The sequence below is a fragment of the Pinus tabuliformis genome, chromosome 3_2, assembly GCF_031772625.1.
Source record: "Pinus tabuliformis cultivar Carrire ecotype Pingquan chromosome 3_2, CPIR1, whole genome shotgun sequence".
NCBI lineage: Eukaryota > Viridiplantae > Streptophyta > Pinopsida > Pinales > Pinaceae > Pinus > Pinus tabuliformis.
Window position 1 is genome coordinate 241318782 of NC_142302.1, and position 17553 is coordinate 241336334.

Here is a 17553-nt window from a genome sequence, read left to right on the forward strand (position 1 = left end):
TAAATGTCCATAAACTAAGGGCTCCTAAGTCCCTAAAGGTGTTGTTCCAACCCCTAAAAGAACAAGGTCAACTGATTACATCATCTCCCAGAAGTTCTCCATGAAAAACTACTCAGAACTGGTCAAAACTGGATCATTTCACTTGCTCCATGGCCACGGTGCAATGCATCTCTCCTTGTGCACACGGGAAGTGCGTTGCATTTCAAAAAGCCCTTCTATGGGGTGCGATGGACAAGAAAAGACAAGTGGCGAAGACAGTTTGTGAGGTGGATGATCATGGAATCTTCCAGAAACTTCTCCTGTGACACTTGCCTCTCAGAATCGCCCAAGGATGAGTAAGAGATCAATGAGATCTCCAAGTGGAATCAAGAACTATCAGAGAGAAGACACTAATCAAAAACCCAAAGCTGACTCACACCTCTGCAAATATCTATATATAGATCTCTCATCCCAGAGATCCAGAAGGTTGGAGGCTGGAATTTTGCATCTTGTAAGGAATTGTTGTTGGTTTCTTGAGGCAACATCATAGTGTTGGGTGATCTAAGCTTTTCATGAGGTGAAGAAGGGCTTACTTGCTAAGAGGATGATGCTGGGTCAGAACAATTGGTTGTAACTCTCTTGGCTCTTTCTTGATTATCAATAAAGCTATTCAAGTTTCCCTCCATACTCTTGTGTGATTTATGTTTTATGCATTTGTATGGTTAATTTACATCTGATCCTAAATTGTTTATGATAATAGATCTATGTTCTCGTATAGTGTTATGCTACTTTGATTCTACAGGTACTTTGTGAAGCTGGGTATACAAGAAAGCAAGTAGCAAAGGACTATCAGAAGAGAGAGGAATCAAACAAAGAACCAAGCACAGGACAGAGGTTGGTCTCTTTTATTATTCTCTCATCTATCTTTCATAAAGGAAAACGGAAGTAGTTTTACTTTTTTTGTTTCTAAGGTAGCTACCAGCCTTAGTGGGATTAGCATTTCTGCATAGACACTATTCCCGGTAACAAAATGGTGACATTCAGTTGGGGACCTTCTATGGTTGGGTGGAAAATTGAAGTCCCACCTTGAGTTTTCCCTATTTTTGAATTGTACATCAAATGCTATAAGTTGAGAGTTATGGAATTAAAAAAGTTATATGTGAATGTATGTAAATTTGAATAATGTTTCATGAAAGTATGATGTTGGTGCATGGATGTTACACGGATGTTATTGATTGAATTCTTGACTATTTTATGGTTTATTTTATGATTTTTTTGTCATGCAACTATAACTTCAATACTTGGGAATTCTTTTGTTATTACATATAGAAAGCACTATATGTTTGTTGCATAGAAAGATGGTTTGGTTGCAAATAAGTGCCTTTGGCTTAAATTTGTGATATTAAAGATCATGTCTTGTCAAATTCAATATATAGCTCTATGGAGTATCGCATGGTTGTAGAAATTGGTACATGAAATTAATTGGTTGAATTAGCCTTGAAATGTTCTACATATTTTATAGATCTCTGCTAGTGATTTTTAAGTTAAATGATTTGAATTTCTGCATAAGGTATAAATATGGTTGAGTCTTAGTGAAGTTATAGGTTTAGTTTAAAGCTTGCTGACACTACTAACCATTTATTGGCTTAAAAAGATTAATTTTATTTACATTGTTATTCGGTGTAAGCTCTGTGTTGCTAAACTTTGTGTGTTATGTGTTAATTTGGGGAAAATTTTCATTTTTTATTGTTATGTAGGAGAAAGCCTTTGAATCGAATCAGAAAAGGTTGTGGCTCTGGGTATTCATTTGTGCTCTTAAGCCCTGAAGAATGGGGGGAAAACTAGGGAATTCGTAAGAGAGTGGAGGAATGTTAAAAAAATAAAAAAATCAACTGTGTACAAGAAGTCAAGATCTTTTTAGGTCGGGAATTTTTTAGGTCAGGGAAACAACGTAACTTTTTTCTAGACGAGAGCCTTGACTAGTAGTCATACCCAGCCTTAGTCGAGGGTTAGGGGATCGATTGGCCCAACCTTAGTCGAAGGTTGGGGAATCGGTTGCATATACTATTGCAAAATGCAGAAGAAGGTCGACTGGTGGGACAATGTCAACCTCGTTAGTGTAATTACATGGAAAAGGCCAGATTTTTGGTGATGTGGACCACCAGTTGAGGTGGAGCGCCACATAAGTGCCACGTGGTAGCACTCTTGCTAACATGGCTAGGGTTTTGTTGGGCCAAATTTTAAATGGCCATAACTTGTGATCTAGGAATCAAATTTTGATAAAACTTATATCATCGAAAACCTCATGACAAGCTGGTTGCGATGGTGGTGTTGGTTTTGTATTTCGAGAAGATTGAAATTTGAGGGATTTTATGATCCCATTTCCATAAATAAACATTAGACGTTGGGTCATCATAGTAATTTCTTCATTATACCCTTAGTGTGGGTTATGGGTGGTAAGGGGGTATGCTATAGAAGGAGAAAGTGATTCTTGTTTAGTGAAAAGAGAGTAAACCCCCAAGTCTTATTTGATGTAATCAATATGGGACTGAGGAAAATTCTCAATCTAAGTTGAGCTTCCTCCTTCCCTTAAGAAAATAATGTTATAACAATTTTTAGGAAAGGCCATATGAGGTCCGTCTAATGAAATATACCCACTTATTCTATTTTTTCAGTCTCTATCAAGGATATTGGAATAGTTACTTAATGGCATTCCATTACTTAGATATTACAACTTGTTCTAATTTCAGGATGAATAAAACTAATGTGACATCTTTGATCTTACCAATGGTTGTCTATTGAGAATTTTTATAGGCCACCCATCTTCGTCAGTCTCTCCTTAGAGAACTATAAGCCTAATTCCTCAATAATTTTAGGCATGACATCGCTGCCTGACCCACAGTCAACTAAACAAAAATCAGAAATTTTATTACAAAATTTCATAAAGACATAAAAATGAGTGTTTTTACAAAAATTCTAGAATTATTCACAATGAATACTTTGTCTTCAAGAGAATCCTCTTCTAGGCAATCCTCGAGGAAATGTATAAGAGCAGGTGTTTTTCCCTCAGGAAAATTCTTTAATTGGTGTTGATTCTCGGGAATGGTGCCCATATCAAGTAATATGACATTAGCCTTGATTTTGGCCATTTGATTTTAAATATTGATTCTAGAAAGAATTGAAGAGGAAGGGGTGGAAGAATTTACATTTAGCTACAAGGAAGTGGTATCTCGGTTTTTTTGGTAATTAGTCTCCTTTGAGGGCTGATTTCTGACATTTATAGCTCTGAAAGAACTCCTTGTTTCATCCATCATGAATTCATTATCATTGACCCAATCCAAGGTTACAACTATAGGGTAAGTTCTTTTACAAACAAACAAAAAATTCCTGAGCATTCCTTTTAACCTCACAAGTTTTTTCCTCATGGTATTCTTCACAAAAGTTACACCATGATCGGGAAAAGAGGGTATTAAGATGATATGTCTAGGAAGGGTTTCTAATGGGAGTTGAAGTAGAAAATTCATTTTCAAAATACTTGTGGGGGAGGTGGGGGGGTGAATCAATGTTTCATGCCCAATCAAATTTTACTTAGTTTATAATTCTCATTTTCAAATTCATCTGATACATTATTTCATTGTATCAAGGGAACATGTCATAAACCCTAAAAAATGCCAAGCCTTCTCTTCACCATACACAATCTTTGAATGTGAAACAACTCAATGTAACCATAGTTCAATACCTCTCAATATACATGTATGATACTAAAAGAAACAAAGTCAAAAAATTAAATTTCTCCAATTAACAACATCATTATGAACTCAACAATGGACTCATGTGTCAATCAGCAACATAGATTCATAGCATTAGTATCCATACAGATCTCATGAGAATCATCAACAAAAAACTAGCACAAGAAATCCTCTTATCCATTCAATTCCAACCCAAACACATATGCAATCATATCATTTCAATAAGACATGCACTATCATTGCTTAAGTCTATAGACAATAGTAAACTCAAGGCAGCATGAGTTTTGTTCACTGATCATGGATTTTGGGATCAAGGCATGTCACTGTAGTATATGATGATCTCTTACCTAAAACCTTTGTTTACTAAGACAATTTAATGTCTTCACACATTAAGATCGTAAACTTATGTGATAATTGCCTTCGTACCTTTGCACAAAAAATCAAAAAATGAAACCAATAAGTAGCAACAACCATTCTATAATCTGCTTGACCTTGCATTCATCATTGTTAACACACTAAATTTCTTCCATTTACACTTATCTCTACATATTTTACACTACTGAGCCATAGCATAAGCTTAGTCAAACACCCTTGCAAACACAAGACAAGTCATGACATCCACACTATTTTTTACAACATATATATCTATGTCCAAGCATATAGCTCTTTGTAAAATGGTGTGTACAAACCATATCTAAATTAGAGATTCAAAAACCTCAATGGATTAACCAATAGCTAACATATGATATTAAGGTGCTACACTATCATTCTTCCTAACTCATACAATGTTGATCTTTGTCATAACTTTCTTTGCAAGGTTATCACATACACATTCTTGCCATAAACCTATCCATACCAATAACAATCACTGCAAACACAAAGAATTCTCCAGAAAGTGTAATCAACAAATTATTACATTCTTCAAATATTTTTCTCGTCTATAGATAAGCACACCCAAGACAATATATATATACCACCATTCTCACAAAACATCGCATGTTCATCCAAAACATCTAAGTGATGATCTAACTAGAAAAAACAATCACGAAATGTTATAGATTTAAAAATCTAGGATTTGGATGTGATGTGCATATCCACCACGTCCTTCGCTTGCAGTTTGCCATCATTTCCTCCTTCAAACTTTTGGCATCAAAAACTAGACATACAAAGGGTAACTCATGGTAGATCCACTTACCCTCTAGTAAATTAACTTGTTCTAGAACAAAGATCATAGTGAAGGTTGACATCAAGGGAAAAACATTAGCCATAATGTGAACAATTCAGTGTGAGGTTGTGCCTCAACCTTCTTATTAAATGATTACTCATATCTTGCATGAGTTATAGGATAGAAGATATGCCAAATTGGTTAACTAAGTCTTCAAGTGGAAGACCAACATGACGCAATTTCCCTTCTTATTCCAAACATATTTGTAAAGCAAACCCCATATTATTTTCATTTTTCGCCTCTAACCGGTGACGATAAGAGGGACGTAGAGTACTATAGTAGTGCATCATGGCTGCTTGATTTTGCACCCTAATGATCTTTGAAATTTGATTATACAATTTTGTGAAATCAAGATTAAATGATTTAATAGTTTCACCTTTTGTATAGGAAATATTGTTGTATTTTGTTAGGATATTGTGATAGGGCTCTCAAGTTGGCCATAAGTATATTTAAAACAGTAACAGATCTTTATTGAAGTAGAGAAGGCTTTGGGAAGAAGTTTGAAGAAACCAATTGCTACTTTTACTTCTAAGGAGTTCACATAGAGTTACATGCAGGTGTTGTTAGAATTGGCATCGAAATTGTGAAATGCATTAGAAAATAAATCAGTTGTTCATTAGCCGTGATGGGAAAATGATCCTTGAATATGGATAATTTAATGGGGAGTCCACATACCAATGAGTAGCATTCACGTCTTCTTTGAATTTGAATAACCCATACTTCCTGATTACCTTGGCAAGATTAGTGGTAGATTGAATTCAATTAAAAGACGAATAAATAATGCCAATTTGGATGGATAATTATGTAGTTAACAAAGGATAATTATGTAGTTAACAAAGACGTTCAAGAAGGAGTAGATTGAGAAGAATATTGGATTCAAGATGGAGAGGTTGTTTTAGGATAACTTTTCATCTTTTGACTTTGTCGGACGGTTTGTATTCAGGCTAAATCCATGGATTCTTTTAAAATAACGAAATTCAATGGTCATAATCCAGCTACCTTCAATCAACATGATCTCTAGAACTCCTTTCAAGGGCTTATCTCCTTTCTTGCAAATAACCCAAGTTTGTTCCAATCCAACAAGGGCTTATAACAACCCAAGTTTGTTCCAATCCAACAAGAGAGTTATAATTATTAAGTATGTAATTAAGCATGGAATGAGCAATAATTATTTAATCGTTCAAATGACTAGGAATACCAAGGTGATTTTCAAATGGTATGGTCATGTAGGAAGGAAGAGTCATAGAAACAGGGATCAATTAATCGATTTCCTAGTATAGTTGCCAAGCCAAAAGTTGTTTATGAGCAAAGTTTCTTATGCTTTGCCACCAACTTCCTTGAATCTCACTGGGATGGTGAGATAATTGGAATAAGCCTGAGGTTTAATGCCCTAAATTAAGCTACAATAAAATTATATACAATTGATTTGTACAATGAAAATAAAATAAATTTATTCACAACAATGAAACAAATGAAAGGGAAATAATATAAATATTAATGTAAATTTTGCAAGCAAAATAAATTGTAATTTGAACAAACTGATTACAAAATAATAAATAAAGTTACATGAAGATTTCTTAATTATATTTTGTTGGTTCTAAGACCACACAAGTATATATTAAAATATGAAATAAATAAAATAATAATTTTAAGCCACTAATGTCAGTAAATCTACTCATAAAAATTGAAAACATAAAATAAAATTTTTGGATAAATATGACATAAATATATAGATTGTCAATTGTGTTAGGATATTCCGACCATAGGAAATAGTTAAGTACAACTTGGTCTAGTATAGAGTTAGCTATAGAGTTAGGTAAAGTGTGTTTCTTTACTATGTACATTTTGTAACTTACAATCCGACGGTCATGATATGTAGAGATCTGACGGTTCATTCTCTCCTCGGTATTACCGACACTTGATCCATGGCTTAACACCCGATTAGTCCATGATCTCTATTTAAAGAGCATGGAGGGTCATTTGTAGGTTAACCGTTCATGAGAGAAGCTTATGTAAATTTTCATTCTTTTATTAATAAATTGCCTAAAGTGGTTGCGTTGGCTCAAGCCGTGGATTGTTTCCCTCTTTGAGGGTTTTAACCACATCAAAATACTGGTGTATTGATCTGTGATCTATTTGTGAGTGGTGTCCTTTGGTGTTCTGTCTAAGGAACTTACCCTGTAAATTCCTACATGGTATCAGAGCTATTTGAGGGCTGCGTCCGTTGATGATCCAAATCTGAAGCTGGTAGAATTGCATCCGACAACCGTTTCCTAGATCTACTGTTTCTGACTGCTTTCGGGCCGAGAGTACTGCTCTGTTGTGTTGGGAGCATCTATTCTAGTGAGGAACCCCTTTCTTTTCACGCGAAAAGGTTTCCGGTAGCCCTAGCTGCGTCATTTTTAAGATCTGGAAGGTATACAATGTTTATTTGCAGTTTACAGTTATTTTCTCTCTGTTTATTTCGGTTTTCGGTTTATTTAGCTTTTTTTATTACCGGATCTATACCTTTCATTTCTGCGTATGCTCTTTGCCCTGCGACTCTGTGTAATCTAGGCAAATCAAAAACAGAAAGGAAGGATTTTTCTCATGCGTATGCTCTTTTCCGCTGCACCTTAGTGTGATCTCGGAAAATCAGAAACATTGAGGAAAATATTTAGTTTCTGGCTAAAGCTAACTTCGAGCCGCAAGGTTCGTTTTTGAAAATATTTAGTTTTCGAGAAATCTAACTTCGAGCCGCAAGGTTCGTTTTTTTTTTTATTTCCGTGTTGAGTTTTGTGTTTTTTGTTTTGTAGGGAAAAAGAGCTTTCTCAAAGCAAGCACGCAACCCAAAGCATCTCTCTCTCTCTCTCTCTCTCTCTCTCTCTCAAAATGAAAGTATAGGTATTGGGTTCAAGTCTCCATTTTTTGGGGGCAGATTTTTTATTTCCGCACATTCCCACACTTCGTCGGCGACTTCATCAAATTTTTTTCAAAAAGCCATAACTTCTTCATCCGGAAGCCGTTTTTAGAACCGTTTTTTTTAAACAACCTAATTTTTTGAGATCTTTCCATTGGTTCACTTATTTTCAGCATCTATAGCTTCATTTTTTTTTAAATGGAAATCCCATGCCAAGTTATTCTTGACAGCACCAACTACTTCCAATGGTGCTCCTACATTGTGGATTTACTTAGAAGTAAAGGTCTTTATAGAATAGCCACAGGCCAAGAGGCCAAACCGAAAGATAAAGACAAGGCAGCTAAATGGGAAAATAGGCAAGACCAAGCACGTGGGTTGATAGGGATGTCTATTTCTCCAGATCTTAGATTCCATATTGCAGAACTTGATACTCCTGATGAAGCAATGAAACAGATTACTAAAGTCTTTGGAATTAAAAATTAACTTAAATCCCATCAACTTGAAAATGAATTGCTTACATTGGACCCCAATAATTTTTCTTGCATTGAAGATTTTTTGTCCAAGTTCAAGACCCTTAGACTTCTCTTGGAAGGTGTTAAGGTTAAGAAAGAATATAGTAGCCTTATCTACTCCATTCTTACTAAGTTGGGAACAGCCTATTCTATGTTTGTTTCCACCTTCCATTCTACAAGAAAAGTCTTCATTTCTCAAGGACAAACCTACAAATCCCCTTCCTTTGATTCCTTTTGTGATTCTTTAATAAGAGAACAAGAAAAACTCTTACACCTTGGTCTTCTTCATCTTGGAAACTCTTTTAAGAAAGCATTAGCCACCCAGCAGCAACCAAATCCAAAGAATCCTAAGAAGTTGTATCCTAAAATGAATGGTCCTAAACCAAACAAGGGTCCTAAGCAATTTCAGCCTCAAAATGAAAAATCATTTCAACAAAATGATAATACAAATAAAAATAAAGGGAAGAAAACTGATAGACATTGCAACTTTTGTAATCGAGATGGCCACTTAGAATCCAAATGCTTTAAGAAGATTGAAGCCTTGGAAACAACAATGAAGAAGCATAATATCCATTTGGAGCACTCTTCAACTTCAACTTCATCTTCAAGAATGGCACTTTCTGCATGTGGTTATCAAGCATCTTGGTCTGGCTATGCACTAAATGTATCTTCTTCTTCTCATTCTCATGAGTGGCTCATTGATTCTGGAGCTTCTTATCACATGGCCAAAAACAAAGCCATGTTTTCTTCTTTAAATGATTGTAACACCAAAAATATATATGTTGGTGATGATAGATCTCTTAGTGTTGTAGGGACTGGAACTGTTCATCTAGACAATGGTCAGTTTAATGATGTATTATGTGTTCCAACCTTATCCTGCAACCTTCTATCTGTATATCAAATAACCCATTCAGGTGAAGGTAAAATCGTTGAATTTTCACCTCACGATGTTGTAATTAAGGACCTAAGAGATCCTAGACGAATTTTAGCTACTGGAATTGCTAATGATTCTACAAGGTTGTATAAGTTTCACAACTTTGGGTCATCAAATCTTCCCTCGGTATTTGTTGCTCATAATGATGAAGTGAGCAAACTTTGGCATGAGCGATTTGGTCACTTAATCTATCGCTCTCTTCAGAATCTATGTAAAGAAAATATGGTGATAGGTCTTCCAATGGTATCTTGCAGAGATGGTGTTTGTTCCAGATGTGTACTCAGAAAACATCATCGGGACAGTTTTGAAAAACGTGCCTCTTGGCACGCCTCAGCCCCTTTACAGCTCGTGCATAGTGATTTATGTGGTCCACTTCCAGTTGCTTCATTCTCTGGCTACAAGTATTTCTTAACTTTCATTGATGATTTCTCCAGACGCACTTGGGTATACTTCTTAAAACTCAAGAGTGAAGTATTTAACATGTTCTTGGCCTTTAAGGCCTTTGTTGAAAAACAATCTGGACATCAAATTCTTAAGCTAAGATCTGATAATGGCGGAGAATATGTTAAAAACACATTCATCAACTTTTGCACTGAGAATGGAATTCAAATGCAACATACTGTTCCATATACTCCACAACAAAATGGTGTAGCTGAAAGGAAGAATTGCACCTTAAAGGAAATGGCTAATTTTATGCTTCAATCTAAAGCACTTAGTCTTAATTATTGGGTAGAAGCAATTAACTGTGAAAATTACATAATAAATCGCACTCCTACTAAGGTTTTAAAGAATATCACTCTAGAAGAAGCATGGAGCTCAATCAAACCAGATGTAAGTCACTTTCGTGTTTTTGGAAGTGAAACATGGGCCCATATTTCAAATGAGAAACATAAAGCTTTAGAACCTAAGAGTGAAAAATGTATTTTCGCTGGATATTCTGAAGATGTCAAAGGATATAGACTTCTTCCACTTAAGTCCAAAAATGTTATCATTAGAAGAGATGTAAAGTTTGCTGAAAATATATCGGCCTGCGAGCCTAGTTCGGCGGATGTGCCACCTCTCCCTATCTCTTCTACTTTTGAAAATATTTCTTCTTCAGATGATGAAAGCGAGGATGAAAATCCTCCCCCACCTTCTCAGGATTCTCCTTCAGCTCCTCAGCTTCCAAAATGAGTCCGTGCTACTCGGGATGCAGCAGGTGATCTTGCCGGTGATCCTACAGATCAGCGACGTACACGTTCTCAATTCGAGAGAGCCTCTTCTTTACTGGCTCAAGCTTCAGTGAATTATGATCCTGACACCTTTGTAGAAGCTTCAGGCCATCCAGATTGTGAAGAAGCTATGAATGAAGAATATCATTCATTATTGGCAAATGATACATGGGATCTTGTTCCTCTACCAAAGGGACGAAAACTTGTCAGATGCAAATGGGTTTACAGAACCAAGTATGGACCAGATGGGAAAGTTGATAAACATAAAGCTCGTCTTGTTGCTAAGGGTTTTTCACAAGTTGAAGGCATTGACTATGTTAGTGTCAGTCTTTCCATCCTTCCTCCAGTGATCAAATGTGCTCTTACAAAGTGGTCTCAGAGTGTCAAGGTCAAATTTTGTCATTTCAGTGAGTCTTCAAGAAAAATTTGGTCACTAGGCATTAGGTCTAGGATTTGCCCAAATGTCAGTCCATGTCATCATTCAGCTGAGCCTATCATCATTCAGAGGGTTGTCATTATCATGTCAGTGTCGAATGAGTCATTTTACATCTTGTTCATGCTTCAGTTGTGCTAGGCAAGCTCATTTCCCTCTCCTAGGGTTTTGAAAGCCAATTTCTCTTGGACAGTCAAATCACCGGAAAAACTTGTTTCCTAATATTCATACACCTTCCCCTATCCTTAAAGTAACTTATCAAACACTTCCCATCCCTTAGATCTGCCAAATTCCTCATTTTTGCACAAACCCTAGTTTCTAGCTACAACCTGGCAATTTTCTAGGTTTGGCATGTGTTTTGCCCTTTTGGACCCCTTTCCCTCACTCAATCACTGAGATTCCACTTTCCCCTGCTTCCTAACATCCCTCCCCACTCCCAAAAATTTCCCCAAGAATTTAGAAGCCCCCTATCCCCTTCATCTCGCTCCATTTCGACAAAATTCCTTGCTTCACACATCGAGACAAGTCGCACTCAAATGATGTTCCAGAGAAATCAAAGATGAATTTTGGAAAACTGAGAGAGTTTTTTTCTCATAACATGCCAAAGAAGAAAAACCTCCTTCATGTTTTGCACAGGTGTCATTTTTTGAGAGAAATGTCAAGAATACCGTTGCCTCAGGAGAATCAAAGACACCTCTGAAGTGACCTTGGGAAAATCAAGTTTTCTCCTAGCTGGGTTGGCCAAATGATTTTCTTGATGGGTAGAATGATAACTAGACACAAATAGCTTTCCAATGAGCTATCATGAACTCAATTTGGGGTTGAGGAAGGCATTCAAAAGTTGACTACAACAGTACTCTTCTTTCAGGCAGCCTCATTTGGCACTTTTTGATTAGTCTTGGGAGATTTGATTTTTGATAGGTCAAATCAACTCCAAATTGAAAAATTCAACTTGGGTTGGACATTAGACTCAAAGACCTTTCCAACGAGCCACCCTGTGCCCGATTCCGACACCGGGAAGGCCTCCAAAAGCCTCTTGCAAAAGCGCGACCCGTCGGGAGGTGCGCGACTCGTTGAGAGCCCTCCTGCAGTGTAAAAAATCAACGTGCGCGACCCGTTGGGAGGGGCGCGACCCGTTGAGGATTTCTCCACAAAAACTTGCCAGTGAGCTGCCAAGTGACCACAGACTTGCTCAATCTTCCTCCAAATCATCAAATTTGTTTGAGGTAGGCCTTCTACACTTCAGTTGGTGGTTTGTCATGATTGATGGCTCTCGTGTGCAAAAGTTGAATTGGGCAAGTGGATGAAATTTTAAATGGCTCCTCAAACATGTCAGACACTGAAACATATGAGTAGAGTGATGACCATTCATCATCTTCAGAGGTTCAGGTACAGAGGAGGCCACATAGAGGTGGAAAAGGTGGCCATCACAGGAGAGAGGAGCCTACTTCTTTGGCAGGTCTACAAGCTTGTCCTTTGGCAGTTTCTTGCTTTCAGTACATGTCCTGTTATGAGTTCTTTGTCTTGCACTTGCATGAAGGACATGTCAACCTTGCCGGGGTGGATTTCACTTTGACACCCGAGGTGATTGCACAGGCTACAGGGATTCCAAATGTTGGGGAGATATGAGAAAGTCCTTGATGAGCTATGGAGGATTCGAGGAGACCGAATCTTGAAAAGAAGGAGGCCCGGTGACCTATTGCTTGCGGAACGAGAGTCATTGCTCATCCAGGTGAATGCACACTTAGAAAGGCTGTTGGCTAAGGCCAACCAAGACAAAAAGTTTCTAAGAAACATGAAGAACCATTATTGGGCACGGATGCACGTGTACAAGGCCAAAATGAAAATGTTTCAAAGGAGGTTGACCGAGGCACTAAAACGGAGAAAAAGGCCAAATCCACTCCATATCTTGGCTGAGGCATCCCTCAAGGATCATGGCACTCACTAGCATCATCTACAGCACAAATCCCAAAAATTTTGGAGAATTTTGGGTAATTTTGGTATTTTTGGGAAATTTACAGGTTTTGGCTTCTCAACGGGTCTCACCCCCGGTGAGACCCTTTGTCATCGTAGCTCCGTTTTGCAAAAACTCAACATTTTTGGATTTTTCATGCAAAGTTACACATGCCTATGGATGGACTTGAGTTTTCATGGAGTTTTGGGCCTCCAAAAGGTCAAAATACAGCCAAATTTTGACTTTCTGCCCCTTTTTTGAGCTGCAGAAGTAGTCTTGGGATAATTGACTTTTGACTGGGAAAATGACCTCTAAATCCAAAAATTCCAGTTGGGTTGGAAATTAGACTCAGAGACCTTTCCAACGAGCTATTCTGCACTCAATTCTGACCACTAGAAAGCCTCCAAACAGAGCTCCAAAGTGCGCGACTCGTTGAGAAAGTGTGCGCGACCCGTTGAGGAATTTGTGCCAGATTTTACCAGTTCGGCCAGAAAATCACTGTTTTCACCTAGTTTGACTTTTTGGGGTTCTAGATGATGGATTTTTATGTATCTATCATGACTCAAAGACACTTTTACTCTTCTTTAAAACTTCTAGAAGTTTCTTGAATGTAAATGGTAAATATTTAATGTATGGATAGGTTTCCTAGCTTATAGAGGCAAGTTGTTATGATTGCCTATTATCTAGTGCTCAGTTTAGAAGTAGTTGAAACAGCTCCTAGGAAAGGGAGCTCGACCCCTAGAGGTGGGGAAAGAGGTTAGATCATCTATATTATGCACTCTTTTGCTCATTTTCATGGTTGGAAGGTTGGACTCTTGAGGGAGGAACTATCATTGTATATTTCACTTGTATCTCTGCAATTTTTGGCTAAGGAAGACCAGGGTTTTGCAGTCATCATTGGGATTCTTGTGGACTCATTGTGTTGATGGTGTGTCTCTTCATGTTATTGTAAGATTTTTTATGTGATTCATTTCCTTTCTATACTGTTGCATATTAAACAAATGAAGTGATAAAGTTAGAATTCATGCTTACCATGCTCTGCTTTCAAATTTGTTTAATTTCTATGTTTTCTACTGTCTAAAGAGAATTCAAATCCATTGTTTGCTCTCTTTAACCTTCTTATCTCTCTTCCTGATCATCCACTCCAGCTAAAGACATCTACACAAGCTCCTACCTTTCCCCAAAGACCCCCCTGCAGAAACTGTGTCAAATTCCCGCACCCTAAATTGCAGCTCCTCAATTTGCCACCAAAAACCCCAAAAAACCCCAAATCAACCTTTTTAATCAGTTTACTAGCCTAATATTAGTGTTACTTTTGTTGGTCATCTCATCTCATTGAAAATTTGCCGAGATAGATCGGAGAGAGCCTTCTCATACCCCGTAGGGCTAGCTACGAGGTGAAATGGTTTGATGTAGCTTTGAGATTTGCCTTCTCAGCCTGAGGTGAAATTTCAAACGCTAACATACTGGCGACCATACTGGGGAAGAACATCTAATCCTTTGCTCATTATTTCATAAGTCTTAGACGGAGCCTGGAGTTACACCAGGTAGCCTTCGAAAACACTCTTGTTTTACATCAGCGTTAGTAGATAAACGCTGCTTCAGTCAATCTTCGTGAGCTTGTGAACGTAGCGCTTCATTGACACTTTACCCCAGTACATGTATCAAGTTCAGATCTGATTGTTGATGGTGAACAATGATTAGACGCTTGAAAGGCTGAAATCATTCACTTTGCGACTCTAAATCATTTTCGAGATCAGATCCAAAGACTCCACTGGAGGATGATCCCGACCAGCAGAAACATGAAAGGACAACATGGACATATCAGGTATTCAAGTTGGAATTTTATCCAAGACATTTTGTTCTTTGTCATAAATTATTTCTTCTCTTTTCCCAAGAATGTCAAGAAGGCTTTGCAAAGTATATTATGCTTGAGAAAAGATCCTCGGCCTGTCGTTGATTCTTTCCCTTTGAAGATTGTGAATACCAAAGATTTGCATGCCTTTGAGCTTGATCAAGATCCTTTTTCCGAATTTTGTGATGACCATCTTCAAATTGATGAATCTCAAGAGACCAAGACTGATTTTATACCTGTTGTACATATCCCTACACCTTGTAAAATTCCAGATCGGTATAAACCTCTTGTTTTACCTTCTGTTCTTCATGCTTTCCCCAAAAACTATGATCTCTACTTGCCGATGTTTGATGGTGAATGTAAGAATGTCAACGCTGAGCACCATGTGCAGAATTTGAGAATTTTCTAGATCTTTTTGAAGTTGATGAAAAAGATGTTAGTATAAGGCTTTTTGCTCTTTCTTTGCAAGCCAAAGTGAAGAGTTGGTTCAAAGCCCTGCCTGATGCAAGCATCTCATATTTTCAGCAGTTTGTCAAAGTTTTTCTCGACAGATGGATGATCGGGCAGAACCTTTTCTTGATTGTAGAAGAGTATAACCAGCTGAAAAGACTGCCAGGTGAGACAGTACAACAGTTTTCGGCCAGATTTAATCAAGTTTATTATTCGATGCCAGTTGATATAAGACCTTCTCCTAGATCTGCTCTCTTGCACTATCCGGGTGCCTTTGATCCGGAGATGGAGTTTCAGCTAAGAGAAAGGGATATTGCAACACTTCACGAGATGCAAAACAGTGCAGTAAGTGTAGAGGCGCATCTGCTGATCCGACGGGCAAGGTTGAAGGAAGAAGAGATGAAAAACATAGATCCAGAAAAATCAAAATCTCTAGAGGTGAAGCTTGACATTTTGGTAAGTGCAGTGGAAAAGATGATGGAGAAGATCAACGCAAGGAATGATTATGATGTTCAAACTCATGGCTCGCTGATTGAAGAAGAACAAGTTGCTGACCCAAAACATTTTGTTTCTGATCCCAGTTGTCATAGTGATTGTTTTATAGATCATTGTGAAGAAGAAAGAACTGTTGATATGACCTGCATGCTTGATGATGTGTTTTATAGTGATGATTTGCCTCATTTTGATCAGTATGATGATGATTATGTTCTCCAAACAGAAGCTAATCTTGCAATCAAACAAGCAGCTAGTTTGTGGGAGGAAGAATTTCATTTTCAGCAGCTCGAATACAATGTTCAACCATCACATATCAGCTATGACATTGACGAGGAAAGTGCAGCAAATTTTGAAGTAAGTGAAGGATCTTTGCCTTTTTGCTTTGATTCGTTTCAGTTCATCAGAGATAACTACCATGAAATCAGAAATCAAATGCCAACAAGTCTTGATTTGGACCATCTTGAGAGCAAAGAAAATTTTGTTCAAGACTTCTCATATTCAGATTTGCAACCCCGAAAGCCATTGATTGTCAAGTTGCAGCTGAAGACTTGGAAGTGGACACACATGATTTAATGATTCAAGGTGACTCTGTACCATTTTGTTTTGAATCAATTCAGTTTTTGAAGGGTAGATTGCATAGTAAATCATTTAATGTTGAGGATGAGACAGATGACAAAATTCTTGAGCAGCCTGTAGCATCAGATTTGCAGCTACCAAATGAAATTGAAAGGCAGATTACAGATGAAGCTGTGGCAGCCGAAATACATGATTTGATGATACAGGAAGATTCTATACCCTTTTGTTTTGAAGCATTTCAGTTTATAAGGAAGAATTCTCATAAAATCTCTCAAGAACACGATGAACAGCTAGAAGGATGTCATACATTTTCAATGGGATTGCAGCAGTCTTTTCAAGTTTTTCATGATCCAATAGCTGATGTTTTGGATGAGGTTTGCAGTCAAAGTCTTTCTCCATTGACCACATGTGAGCTTGAAACATGTGCTGATATGAATTTGATCCGGCAGCCGGTTTCTTTGTCATTTTCAGCAGAGGTCTCGTCACAAGGCTCAGATCAAAGTGTGCATTCATGGTATGAGGAGAAGAGAAGTAATCCATTGGATGAGCTAGGTCCCAATGTGCATGAACTTCAAGATCCTTATGCAGTGTTTTTGGAGGCGGATAGAGAATTCATATCATTCAACGGATCTGTTTCTAAGTTGTCATGGGAGTTGCCTTTCAGTAGTTCTCTTTTGTTGTTCATAAGTGAGCACTTGTGGAGAATTCAACCAGCAGACGTGATACTTACTTGGTTGCATTGGTTGTTTCATTTCACTTGATCAGGTGATGAATGAAACTGTTAGAGTAGGTTGTGATGAATAAGCTCCCTTTTGAGCATCTTTCTAGTTTGTCGGTTGTGTTTAAGTATTGAGTCAGTTTTTAGTTGAGAGAGAGTCAATTTGTGTTGTCAAGTCATCAGTTTTCAGTCATGCATTTCAGCTTGAGTTTTTGACTCCATTGCCCAATGGTTGAAAGCACTGGTCTGCTCTCCCAGAGGTCTGAGGTTCTTGGCACCTCCAAGGAGCTACCATCCCCATTGGAGCCAATGTTAGTGTCAGTCTTTCCAGCCTTCCTCCAGTGATCAAATGTGCTCTTACAAAGTGGTCTCAGAGTGTCAAGGTCAAATTTTGTCATTTCAGTGAGTCTTCAAGCAAAATTTGGTCACTAGGCATTAGGTCTAGGCTTTGCCCAAATGTCAGTCCATGTCATCATTCAGCTGAGCCTATCATCATTCAGAGGGTTTTCATTATCATGTCAGTGTCGAATGAGTCATTTTACATCTTGTTCATGCTTTAGTTG